The sequence below is a fragment of the Acinonyx jubatus genome, chromosome E4, assembly GCF_027475565.1.
Source record: "Acinonyx jubatus isolate Ajub_Pintada_27869175 chromosome E4, VMU_Ajub_asm_v1.0, whole genome shotgun sequence".
Classification (NCBI taxonomy): Eukaryota; Metazoa; Chordata; class Mammalia; order Carnivora; family Felidae; genus Acinonyx; species Acinonyx jubatus.
The window spans coordinates 23,606,537-23,618,948 of NC_069395.1; the positions used below are offsets into that span (position 1 = coordinate 23,606,537).

The following is a 12,412-nucleotide window of genomic DNA, read 5'->3' on the forward strand; positions in this document are numbered from 1 at the left end:
TATACATTATATATGTACAATGTATATATAATTATATATAATATACAATGTATATATATATTATATGTATATAATGTGTGTGTATGTGTGTGTATATATATATACATATATATTTTTTTTTTACTACAAAGACTCTTCCTAGAGTATAATTTTAAAAGCCTTTGTCCTTTAATTAACTCTGATATCAACTTTTTAAAAAATATTGTACCGTGGATTTATTTTAACTTAATTTTTTTCTGACACTGTTTCTTTACCTTTAGTAATCTAACTTAATATGTGAATAAGTTGTCTGCTGTCTAACGACAGCTGGAAACATTACCCATTGCAGCAGTAAAACCTTATTGGCCTTAGTAAATGAAAAATGCATTAATATCTGCCTTGCAACTCTTGCTGAGCATCCTGCTTCATTATGAGAGAAAAGAATCAGCAAATCTGCCATCTGTCAGCATTTTCCCTGATAGGGACTCTTCTTTCTCCGGCTACTTCACCTGTGAGCTGAATACTCATAAACATAGCTTTCCAGGATGGTAGTATTATGCTTGGCTCCTCAGGCACCAGTGTTTGGTAATCCATTGGTCTTGCTATCTTAAATCATGCAAACACTTTTTTTTTTATCTTCTACTGTCCACTTCTCACCAAGCTTAAATAGGCATCCCTTTTTTATTTAAATTATACTTTCATTCACTAAAATAGAAATAAAATACAAATATTTATGTGAATATAATAAAACCATTAGTACAGCTGCAAAAGGAAAATGAGTATACGTTAATTTGAGCACTGTTATTTCACAGAAGCTTAAGCCCTTATAGACAAAAAGGAGTCTGAATTCTCATGACAGTTTGCTCAAGCAAAGGAAAAAACAACAAAAGCTTAAAAGAAGTAAATCATTAGAAAAAAGAATGGTATCTTTTTTAAAAAATAAAGTTCTATTTTTATGAACTTAATTACTCCTAGAGCATAAGTTACTCATTAAGTCCTTCTATAAAAAAAACTGACCAACAGAAAAGGATAAAATTAAAATATACTTATATTTATAAATATTTATAAAATATATACTCATTGTTTCACCAAATCATTAGTAATATTGTCTTCACATTTCAGAACTCATAAATGTATTAGCACATATCATTGTATTTTTTTAATGTTGGGGCTGTCATAAGATTGTAACCTAAACGGTTTATTATTCTTTACTGAGGTCATAAGGCTGTGTAGCTGCATAACATATCTAAACTTATATGAGTTAAGTTTAGTTTTGTGACAGGAGGATAATGCATTTAAAGTACTAGATGCACAATGATAACCTTGAATGAGAATATTTTAGAGAATAAGCTTACTGTATTATTTAAACTAAAAGATTATAATTGTACTTTTTCACTTGGAAATGAAAACCTGGTTGTGAGTGGGGGAGTGGGGGGAACTAATTTGTCTAAATTGGAGCCCACAGTCTAATAAGAACTGTTTTTAGAATGTTTGTTCTCAGTACTATTTAAGAAATATGAGACTGTGCTAGCCCTACAATGAAGAAAATCAATTTAAATCAGAAAAACTGGACCTTTTCAATTGGTGAGTTTCAATTATATTACAAATAGCCAATATAAACTGACCTTCTTTATCTCCCCCCAAATTGAGAAAAGTAGTATTATTGATTGGTGGATATATACTTTTATTTTTTTCCCAATAATATAGTGAGGATTTTAAAAGGACTCTCACCTGGTTTATATGCTGTGGTAGCCAGACTTCAAAATCACCCCCAATGATTCTGATTGCTTGGCATTCATTTCTCTTATAATCTCTTTCCATACTGAATACATCTGACCTATGTAAGCAACTGGATATTGCAGAAATGATGAGTGTCACTTTTAGGACAGGTCATAAAAGACATTGTGTTTCTGCTTTTGTATGCTCTCAAACCACTGCTCTGGGGGAAACAGGTTACTATGTCATGAGGTCACTCAAGAAGACTTATGGAGGGGCCCAAATGATGAGGAACTGAGGCTTCGTATCAATAGCTGGGTAGAAACTAAAGCCTCCTGCAAAGAGCCATATGAGTGAGCCATTTTACAAGTGTTGCCTGCAGCCTCAGTCAAGTGTTGTTAATTATAGCCGTGGCCAACATCTTGACTGCCACCTCATGAAACACTCTGAGCCAGAACAACCCACTACACTACTCTTATAGAATCTTAATTCTAATCTACAGGAACAATGCAAAGTAGTAAGTGGTTTCTGTTGTTTTAAGTTTTAATTTATTGGACATCAGTAGATAACCAATACAAAAGTTAAGTTTAATATTAACCTTGAATCCATTGTTAGAGTAACTTTTTGGGCATCAATAGGTAACTAACAAATAAATAAATAAATAAATAAATAAATAAATAAATGTTTGATATTAACCTTGAATTTCAGGATTTCATGTGGGAAGAAACTCAGAATCCTACTTAAGATTACTCCAAGTCAGTCATAAAAATTCCTTATGTCCTTGAAGACTGGCTCAGAGGTTATTATAAAGCTGTTCAGTAATCGCATATTGAAAAATGGGACTGAACCTGGGAAGCTTTCTTTCTAACCAAAGTACCTGTGCATGCAGAGTATCACAGGTAAAAGGGGTAGTTGCATAGACATAATGATTATGAAAATCACAGGTAAGCATCAAAGATATCAGATGTAGCAGCAAGATCACACTGAGTCCAAGAAGCCAATGTAAGTAAAACTAATTTTAGTGATGTTCTTGAACAAATTTAAAAATAAGGGGGGCAGCTGGGTGACTCAGTTGCTTAAGGGTCCAACTTTGGCTCAGGTCATGATCTCGCAATTCACAAATTCCAGTCCCATGTCAGACTCTGTGCTGGCAGCTCTGAGCCCAGAGCCTGCTTCAGATTCTGTGTCTCCCTCCCTCTCTCTCTCTCTCTCTCTCTGCCCCTCCCCTGCTCGTGCTCTGTCTCTCTCTCTCTCTCAAAAATAAATAAACGTTAACAAATAGCAAAAACAAATTTAAAAAGGAGAATTTCCTTGAGAGGTAAGTTGGTAAAATGTCACACACATTGGATGTGATTTGTCATTTGAGAAAACAAACCTAAAGACTAAATCTATACTAATGACCAAAGAGTTCAGAGAAATACACAACTTAAACCAAGGTGACTTGAGAATTATCTCAAAGAAATAACAACTTCAATGTGGTTGCAATTTACATAGAAACCTGTTTATTTTGTCCCAGTTTGTAATAAAATATTAAAGTCAATATAACTCCAATTAAAAATATCCAAAACCTTTTAAAAATTTTTTTAAATGTTTACTTACTTATTTTGAGAGAGACAGAGAGCACGAGTAGGGAAGGGGCAGAGAGAGAAAAAGAGAGGGAGAGAAAGAGAGAGAGAAAATCCCAAGCTGGCTCTGCACTATTATCATGGAGGCTGACATGGGGCTTAATCCCACACAGTGAGATCATTACCTGAGCTGAAATCAAGAGTCAGACACTTAATTGACTGAGCTACCCAGGGACCCCAGAATCAAACAAAACTTCTTAAATGTGGTCTCACCAAAAACCCCACCCATGGTATAGTGACCCACAATCAGGGGCATCTCACAAATTTCAGAGCTTCTTCCTGAGAACAAGGGGTTTACACCCCACATCAGGCACTCCAACCCCTAGGACGTGCAATGGAGAGAGGAACCCCCAAGTGACTGGCTTGAAAACCAACAAGACTCACATTCAGGAGACCTAAAGCTTGTAGGGAAGTGAAATACTTCTCTTAAAGGGCTCATACATAGACTCACTCACCCCCAGGACCAGCACAAATACAGCAATGTGAAAAGTGTCTAGACCATGTATGAAGGAGACTTATTGGCTAATCTTAAAGCATCTGCCAGAGGCACAAGTGCCTGTTGGGATTCTCTCTCAGGGTGGAGATGCCAGTGGGCACCATTTTTGCACTCTCTCTCTCTCCCTTTATAGAGTCAGTGGATACACCCCAGTCCTATACTCTCCTTCTGCCTTGTTAAAGCCAGTGGGCATGCATGACCCATACAGGGAATATTCCTTGATCGACTGGCTTTGCTGGCTAGGGAGAGCTTGCATTTCTGGGTCCCATGAGACTGTAACAATCAGAGACACAGCTCTTGGCAGGTTACCACCCCCAGGGTACCACACAGACAGACAGACTAAAACATACCCCCAAGTCTTTCTGTGAAAAAGGTTCATTCACTTGTTCTGGAGCTTAAGAGACAGACTTCAGGTTTACCACACATCTAGAGGCTACTGAGAAGCTGTCAGGGAACACAGGCCAGGACACCATCTTTGTGTTCTTCTCAGCCTCATTACAGCTTGCCAGAACCTCCCAGAAAAGAGCTTATACACTCATCTGAAGCCCCAGTTTTTGTAACTGCCACCCAGGGGACACCTCTAGATCACCTGGTCTGTTGGCCAACATAACTTTGCAAGAAACAATGGGAGATGCATATGTTCAATACAAAGTTAATCCTACAACTCTTAGAAGCAATTTGATCGCTTCAAACCACTCCAATATATTTGTCTTAGCTTCCCCAATTTGCTGCCAGATTTAGCCAAGAATTTACAAATTCGAATTCAAAACACAATAAAACACATCGTGAGACCTTTATGTTAAGACAGATTAGAAATCTTTAACCTTTTCTCTCAACAGTACATCCAGTCAGTTACCATCCTAAATATCATCCTCATTTAGCATCTTGGCAAATCAGCCAGACATTATAGTAGGCTTGGGGAGAACTAGGACAAGAGGCTTATGCCTATGGTATTGCAACAGTGGTCCTTCTACCAACTTTACGCTATTCTCTAAAGTTATTTTTTTTGTTCTGAGAGCACTGATTTAATCACATCATGAAATTCATAATTGCATCATAAAAACTTCTTTGGTTTCGTCTAGAGGATGAACTAAATTCATCCTTCAAGACAAGCTAAAAGACCTTTAGGTCTGGACTTGATCTGGCATCCAGACTTGGTTTCTAGCTATCCTTCCCCACCTCGCTTATGTTCTGGCACAATGGTTTAAAACTCTGGCTCAGACTGGACTCACCTGGGGAGCAAAAATGCCAGTGCCTGGTTCCCAACCCAGAGAAATTAAATGAATGAGCCACTGTGACACAGGCTGGATGACAATATCTATTAAAACTTCTCTAGATGAGTCTAATGTGCATATGGCTGAAAAGTAGTTAAAAAGAACCACTACTCCATGTTGCTGTTTTGTTAGCAAGCTAGCCCAGTTTTCAGGTGTACATATTCAAAATCAAATGAAATGGGGATAAAATAATAAATTAGACTTCTTATTATTTTTCAACATGTGTAGGTTTCTATATTCTCATGCTTTGAGTCTGTTTGGAACAATCTTACCCACGTTTGCCACTTGGCAGGCTTCTACTTATACTTGAAAATGTAGCTTTAATACCACTCCTTAAAAGTATCCTCAGGACAGTTAGTAAATTCTAGTTCTAAACACCACAGCACTTTGAATTGATCTCTCTTTAAACATTGTGGAGAGATTACTTGCTCACCAGTCTACCTCTTGCATAAGTAAATATCACACCCTTAAGGACAAGGAACCAGACATTTTTTATCTGCTTATCTGACCTGTTCCTCTTGAGAGCTATAAGCAGTAAAGTAGGAGGAAAATCAGAATGTGGAGTCCCAGAAACCAATGGAAGACAAATTTCTGGGGAAAAAAATTATTTTTAACATGCTATGATAGTTAAATAAAATGAGGACCAATTATTTATAATATGGAGGCTATTTGTTATTTGGAGAAGCAATATAATTTAGTGGCTACAAAGAAGGACTTCAGAAGCATCTGTCTGGATTTTTATCCCCATGCCACTTTTTACTAGCTGCCTTGCAGGTTGTCATGTGGTTTAGATTAGCTACTAAATGGTTTTACAAAGTGTTTGGAAGGTAGTAAGTGTTATATTAGTGTGAGCTATATTACTAAAATATTAGCAATATTTTTACATAGCCATTTCACTGGAGTGTGGAGAATAAAACCCTATTTGGAATAAGTTTAAGAGAGATTTGGAAGAGAGAGAGGAGTATGTGTATTCTTTAGAGGAATATTACCATAAAAGAAAGCAGAGAAATGAGTTAATAGCTGGAGGGCAATATTAAACCAAGAGAGAGTTTTTATTTTTAAGAGAAGAGAAATAATAAGATGCTTGTATGCTAATGGGAATGTTCCAGTAGGGAGAAAGAAAATTTTTCAGTGCAAGAGACAGTTACCAGGTTCACTGAAATGATGTCCTTGAGGAGGTTAGAAAGGGGAGGGGGGAGTTTGTGCACAAGTGGAAAGATTGTACTTGGAAGTACAGTTTATCTGTGATAAAAGAAAATGGAGACGAGAGATTATGGTTCCTGAAACTCTGAGGCCTAGGAATGGTAGGTAGGTGGATAGACGTGGTGAGGGAAGACTGTGGAAGTTCTTTTCTAATTGTTTTGATTGGCACAGTGAGACAGAAGGCAGAGCGAGCAGCTGACAAACAAAGAGTTGGTGGAAATCTGGGGAAAGCTGGAGATGTAGGGTAGTTGCCCAGGAGAGCAGGAGAGAAATGGGACTGGGGGGACTGTGCTCAGATTGCCAGGGGGCATTACAAGCCACTCAAGATTTAAGGTTACAAATTTAAAGAGAGATTGTCAGTATATGTGTATGCTTTTCACCTGTCTTACTCAGCAGCATAGCTACAGTACCAAAATGTCACAAAATTGGAATAAACATTATGTTGTAGACTTGACAAAAATGAGGCGAGAAGTAAAGGAGTTATGAGTGGATGCAAAAGAGATGTTATAATGGTGAAGCATTAATTTTAAGATAGGTTGTATGGTCAATGGTTTTATGAAGGACATGAGGGACTAAAACAAGGCTAGGAGCAGTGGATCCTAGGTGGGTTGGGGTCTAAAGCCAGATAGACATGGGAGCTTAGGTGGTTGAATTCAGGTGCTTCTCTCCCTTACACCACATACAATTTAACTGACCACCTACCATTTATCCTTCAGCTTTGCCTTTTGATGTGGACTCTTCCAGAAAGCCTTTGCAAGCCCCACAGATTAGGTCGACTGCTTCTCCAATATGCTCCTAGACCACTCTATGCTTATTAGTTATATCTATTAAAGTAACTGAATTATCCATTAGACTTGTCATAAGAGGCTTGACTGTAGGCTGCTTGAGGGCAAAGTACCTGGCAACGTAAGCATTCAAAAAAGTTTTGATAGGCACATTAAAATATGTGTGACAGAGTCGATAATCAAGTCCCTTAGTGTGGTAGACGGAGTAATGGCTTCCAAAGATGTCCGCATTCTGACCCCCACAATCCAGGACTATGTAACTGTAACTGGCAAAAAGGACTTTGCAAATCTGATTACATATGAGACAGTGAGACTATCCTGGATCACCTGAGTGGGTCCCATGTAATCATAAGGGTCCTCTTAAGAGAGAGGTTAAAGGAGCTGTGGTAATGGAAGCAGAGGTTGAAGTGATGTACTTGATAATGAGGAAAGGGCCATGAGCCAGAAAATGCAGGCAGCCTCTACCACTAGGAAAAGCAAGGACACGGATTTTCCCCTGCAGCCTTGAGGAGGAACACACACCTTGATTTTAAGCTCTTAAGACTCATTTTTGACTCCTGACTTCCAGAACTGTAAGATAACACATTCGTGTTGTGGAGAGAGAGAGCGGGGGAGGGGCAGAGAGAGGTAGAGAGGATCCCAAGCAGGCTCCATGCTGCCAGTTAAGAGCCCGATCTGGGGCTTGATTCCACAAATCATGAGATCTTGATCTGAACCAAAATCAAGAGTCGAATGCTTAACCAATTAAGCCACCCAGGCACCTACAGATCTGTGTTGTTTTAAGCCAGTAAGCTTGTGGTAATTTGTTACAGTGCCAGTAGGAAACTAATAGACATGATAATTAAACTGATGATTCCCTTGGACTATGAACAGTACACTCTTCCTCTCCTTAAAGGGACTGAAACATCCCTAGCAGATACCATTGTCCTAAGGGCTGAATTTCTATCTCGCTCCCACATAAACCCAGATAGTTTTGCTTTGCCTTTGATTACCCCATCAGGTGATCTCCAGGATGGAGAATTAAATGAATTTTATTATGATGATAGATAAGTGTGACACAGTAATATCTTTATGCCATGTGTGGTTATAAGATGATAACAAAAGCCCCAGCTTTATAGACATGTTTTATTTCAGTTGGATGTAACATTAGATGTACTCTAATTCTTATACACATTATAGCAATTCCTTATTTAGCCTCAGAAACAGTTTGGCAAATGACATGCAGGTGAATTCAAATTTGAGAAAATATTGGCAACCAGCTAATAACTTTTTGCACAGTCAGTTGTGAAAGTGACTTACAGTGACAAAATATATTATACACACTAAAATATTTAAGCTCTCTGGACATATCATGAATCATGAGGCAATGGGTATTTTATTTTTGATGCAGCTAAATGCATCTGCAGTTTGATGGCCCTCATAAGTAATAATCTGAATTGCCTATCGGAGGAAAGTACTGGAGTTATTTACAAAGGAAAAACTAACCCAATAACCCAAGGTGTCACCATTTTATACAGAAATAAAGTGAACCTGGCAGCAAGAAAATGAAATGAGATAAGCCATACACTTTTAAATCTTATATTTTATGTAAAAAAAAAAACTTCATAAAAACTATTTATAGACATCTATAGGTTTACTGAAATAGAATTCATATGAATTGCATACATGATCAGCCACAGAGCTGACTCTAAAAATCCTTGTAATGACTGTGGTCACCCAAGTGTCTATGCCTATGTCTTCCAGCAGCCATGCCTCAGGCTGACAACCTCTGAGTTTCCTCCTTCCTTCAGTTCCTCAAAAACAAAGCCTCTTTATTCCACAGAGTGTGTCTGATGTCTGCCATTCTCTATTGCTTAATTGAATCAGAAGACACTCTTCCTATAAGCCTTGGTTTTATTCAGTAGATACTAACATTTTTGTTATTATGCAGTTTAAACAAAAGTCTGTTTTCCTCACATTTACCTAGGACTCCTATTTATTTGTAACTTCCTTGCAACAGACTTTTTTCAAGTCATTTCATTTCCCAATTTGTACTATGTTCACAGCTAATCTTCATTTTCCCATAATTCTTAATTATTGCTGTATTTTATAATTATTGCTTAAGGGGAAGGCATAAATACTATAGAAAAAACATAGCCTTGGGGAATTCATCGCTGGTATTATTTAGTTGTACATGCAGAGTAAAGTTATTTACCATCTTGAACTTCACTATCCTCTTTTATAAAAATGGATATTAACAATTTCTTCTAGCAGAAAGAACAATTAAGAGTATTTAGGTAAATAAATAATATAAAGTGAAAATGTCAAATACCCAGGTTGGCCTATATGGTATATGATGTGTTTTCTCTCCTTTCGGTGTTTAAGGAATATTGTAGTCTTGAACAAGGTAAGCTATGGCCAAAAGGGTGAGGAACACCACATTTACCTTTGTCAATGTCTTATCTGGTGAGAATAACATCAGCAGCAGCTACAACCATCCATCCCAACCAATCAATTCCTTTACCCTGTAGTTCTCAAAGTGTGGCTTATGAATGAATTCTTGGAAGTCCTCTGCAGATGGCCCACGAAATCAAAAATATTTTCAGAATAACACTAAGACAGTATTAGTGTTTTTCACTCTCATTCTCTTACAACTGTTCAGTAGACTTTTTTAAAAATTGCATAACACCTTTATTGCAACAGAGTAAAGGAAGAAACAAACGTGAAAATCTAGCTATTTTCTATTAAGCCAGTAATCAAGAGGTTTGCAAAAACATAAAACAATCCCACTCTTCTCATTATACCTTTAAAAATATAGTTACTGAACAAAAAAAATGTTATTCACGTTAAAATGTAGTGGGTATATTATTAATTTAAGCAAATTATTTAAGATTTTAAATGTCTTAGCTTTCATTTCCAATGCAGTAATCAAGATACTCTGCAAATACAAAAACTTTCAGCGGTCCTCAATAATCTTTACCCATGTAAAAAGTTCTGAGAAGATGTTAGGACTAATTCTTTAGGTCTTCTACTCTTGGTATATCACTCACTGTCCCCCCATTCCATTTGCATCATTTTATTACGCCACTGCTGTAACATGACTTGCTGTGATTCCTTGTGAGTATTAATTCATAATATAGTACTCCCCCTTATCCATGGTTTCAGTTTAGCCAGTTTCAGTTGCATGTGGCCAACCGTGGTCCTAAAAGCAAATGATCCTCATTCTGACATATTGTCAGAAGGTCAGTGGTAGCCTAGCGCTCTATGACAATGCCTGCATTATTCACTCCACTTCATCTTGTCACGTAGGCATGTTATCACACATCATCACAAGAAGGGTGAGTACAATACAGTAAGCTACTTTGAGAGAAATAGATCGTATTAGCATAACTTATTTATTTTATTATTATTTTTTTAAGTAGGCTCCACAGCCAACGTGGGACTTGAACTCACAACTCTGAGATCAAGAGTCACATGCTCTCTCTACCGACTGAGCCAGCCAAGTGCCCCACCTTCACATAACTTTTAATGCAGCAGATTGTTACAGTTGTTCTATTTTAGTATTACTTATTATTGCTAATCTTCTACTATGCCTTATTTATAAATGAAACTTTATCATAGTTATATATGTACAGGAAAAAGCGTAATATGTGTATAGCATTCAATACTGTTTGTGATTTCAGGCATCTACTGTGGGTCTTGGAACATATCGCCCACAGATAAGGAGGGACAACTCTATTACCCTTTGGAGTTGAATATATTCAACCATGATGTACACATGCCAAGTTCTGTATTACTAGAAGAGTTCAAGTGCTGTAATCTATATTTGCTAATCATAGGAAGAAAGATCGTTTAGAACAGGGAATAGAGGGCCTTCTCAGTTTTATTGGATATGGAGGCACTCTTCTCTAATACTCAGTCTGAAACTTGAGGTCTTCATGTCCCTACATGTGTTTGGATCCTTTCTCCTTTTTTCAACCAAGCAGAAACTCCATACATGGAAGCCTGCTTCTCTGTAGAGATGTTACATCACACTTCTTTCTTACATTTACAGTATAGACTCCAACCACAGCATATTGCTTTAGAATTCTGGCATGTACTAGTTTCTTCCTGTCAAATTGACTTATCCCTAGGGAAAGACTAATTGCCTTATGCCAATGGACTGATAGAGTCTCTAAAAGAACATGAGTTGTAAAAATCACTGTGCCTGACCCTGTTAAATAAGCCAGAAGTGAATTTTTTTGGTTATCACTTTCTAGAATATCTAAATTTTTTAAATATTATACTCTTAATAAAAGGTTTGGTTTTTGTTATTGTTTTTTGTTGTTTCTTTGGGAAAGTGGTATTTCTAGAGCATGCCAATTCCAGTATTCTACAGCTATGCTATCTCATATGGCTACTGAGCTCTTGAATTGAGATGTGTTGTAAGTTATACCTTGGGTATGGAAGACTTAATACAAAAGGAGATGGTTTATCCCTATAGTTTCAATTGCATTGTTCTGTTCTTCCTACTTTCACATTTCTGTTCTTACAATCCATTTTCCACATAGCAACCAGAATGGAAACCATTAATCATTCCCCAAGACTGTCAAGGTCATGAAAAACAAAGTCCGAGATACTAACAGACCAGAGGAAGCTAAGGACACATGACGACTAGACCAGAGGAGACTAAAGAACATAGCAACCAAATGCAAAGGAAAATTTGGTAAAATCCAAATAAAGTCTGGACTTTAGTTAATAAAAAAGTGCTAATAATGCTACTTCGTTGGTTTTACAATGTACCATGGTAATGTAAGATATTAATAATGAGGAAACTAGGTGAGGTGTACATAGGGACCTTCTGAAATTAAATCCCTTTCCTTTGCTCCCTTCAATGTCTTCCTACTTTTCACACAATGAGACCAAGTTCCCCTCATAGCTCATAAGGCCCCATCTGCCTGTCTGTTCCCATCTTGAATGCCCCCCTGCCTTTCCTACCATTTAGCTACTATTCTGCTCCTGAAATATGTCAAGGTAATTCCCACCTGAGGATTTTTGTATTTACTGTTCCTTCTTTCTTGAACCATAAAGATATTCCATGGCTGGCTACTTTCATCATTCATATCTCAGCTTAATTATCTGTTCAGAAAATCTGGTCATAATCTTCCATCTTAACTTACCATTTTCCCTCAAAAGCACTCAATATCATATTACCTTGTGGTACACATTACCTTTACATATATATGTATGTATCATTTTATAGAACTTATTTTTGAAATTAAATCTTTTCTGCTTATTATGATACTTATATTTTTTCTGTTTCTCACAAATCAAATTGTAAGGAGAATATTGTCTATTTTATCCATTGTTATAAAT

The 12,412-nt window shown here is 37.0% G+C and overlaps 1 long non-coding RNA gene across 1 annotated transcript; it reads left to right on the forward strand.

Moving 5' to 3' along the window:
- The first annotated feature begins 1,945 nt into the window (after window positions 1-1,945).
- LOC128313061 (uncharacterized) lies at window positions 1,946-11,888 on the forward strand. Its single transcript, XR_008293214.1, has 3 exons — window positions 1,946-2,216; window positions 10,480-10,560; window positions 11,608-11,888. It is a non-coding gene; the product is annotated as an uncharacterized LOC128313061 (long non-coding RNA).
- The last annotated feature ends 524 nt before the right edge of the window (window positions 11,889-12,412 follow it).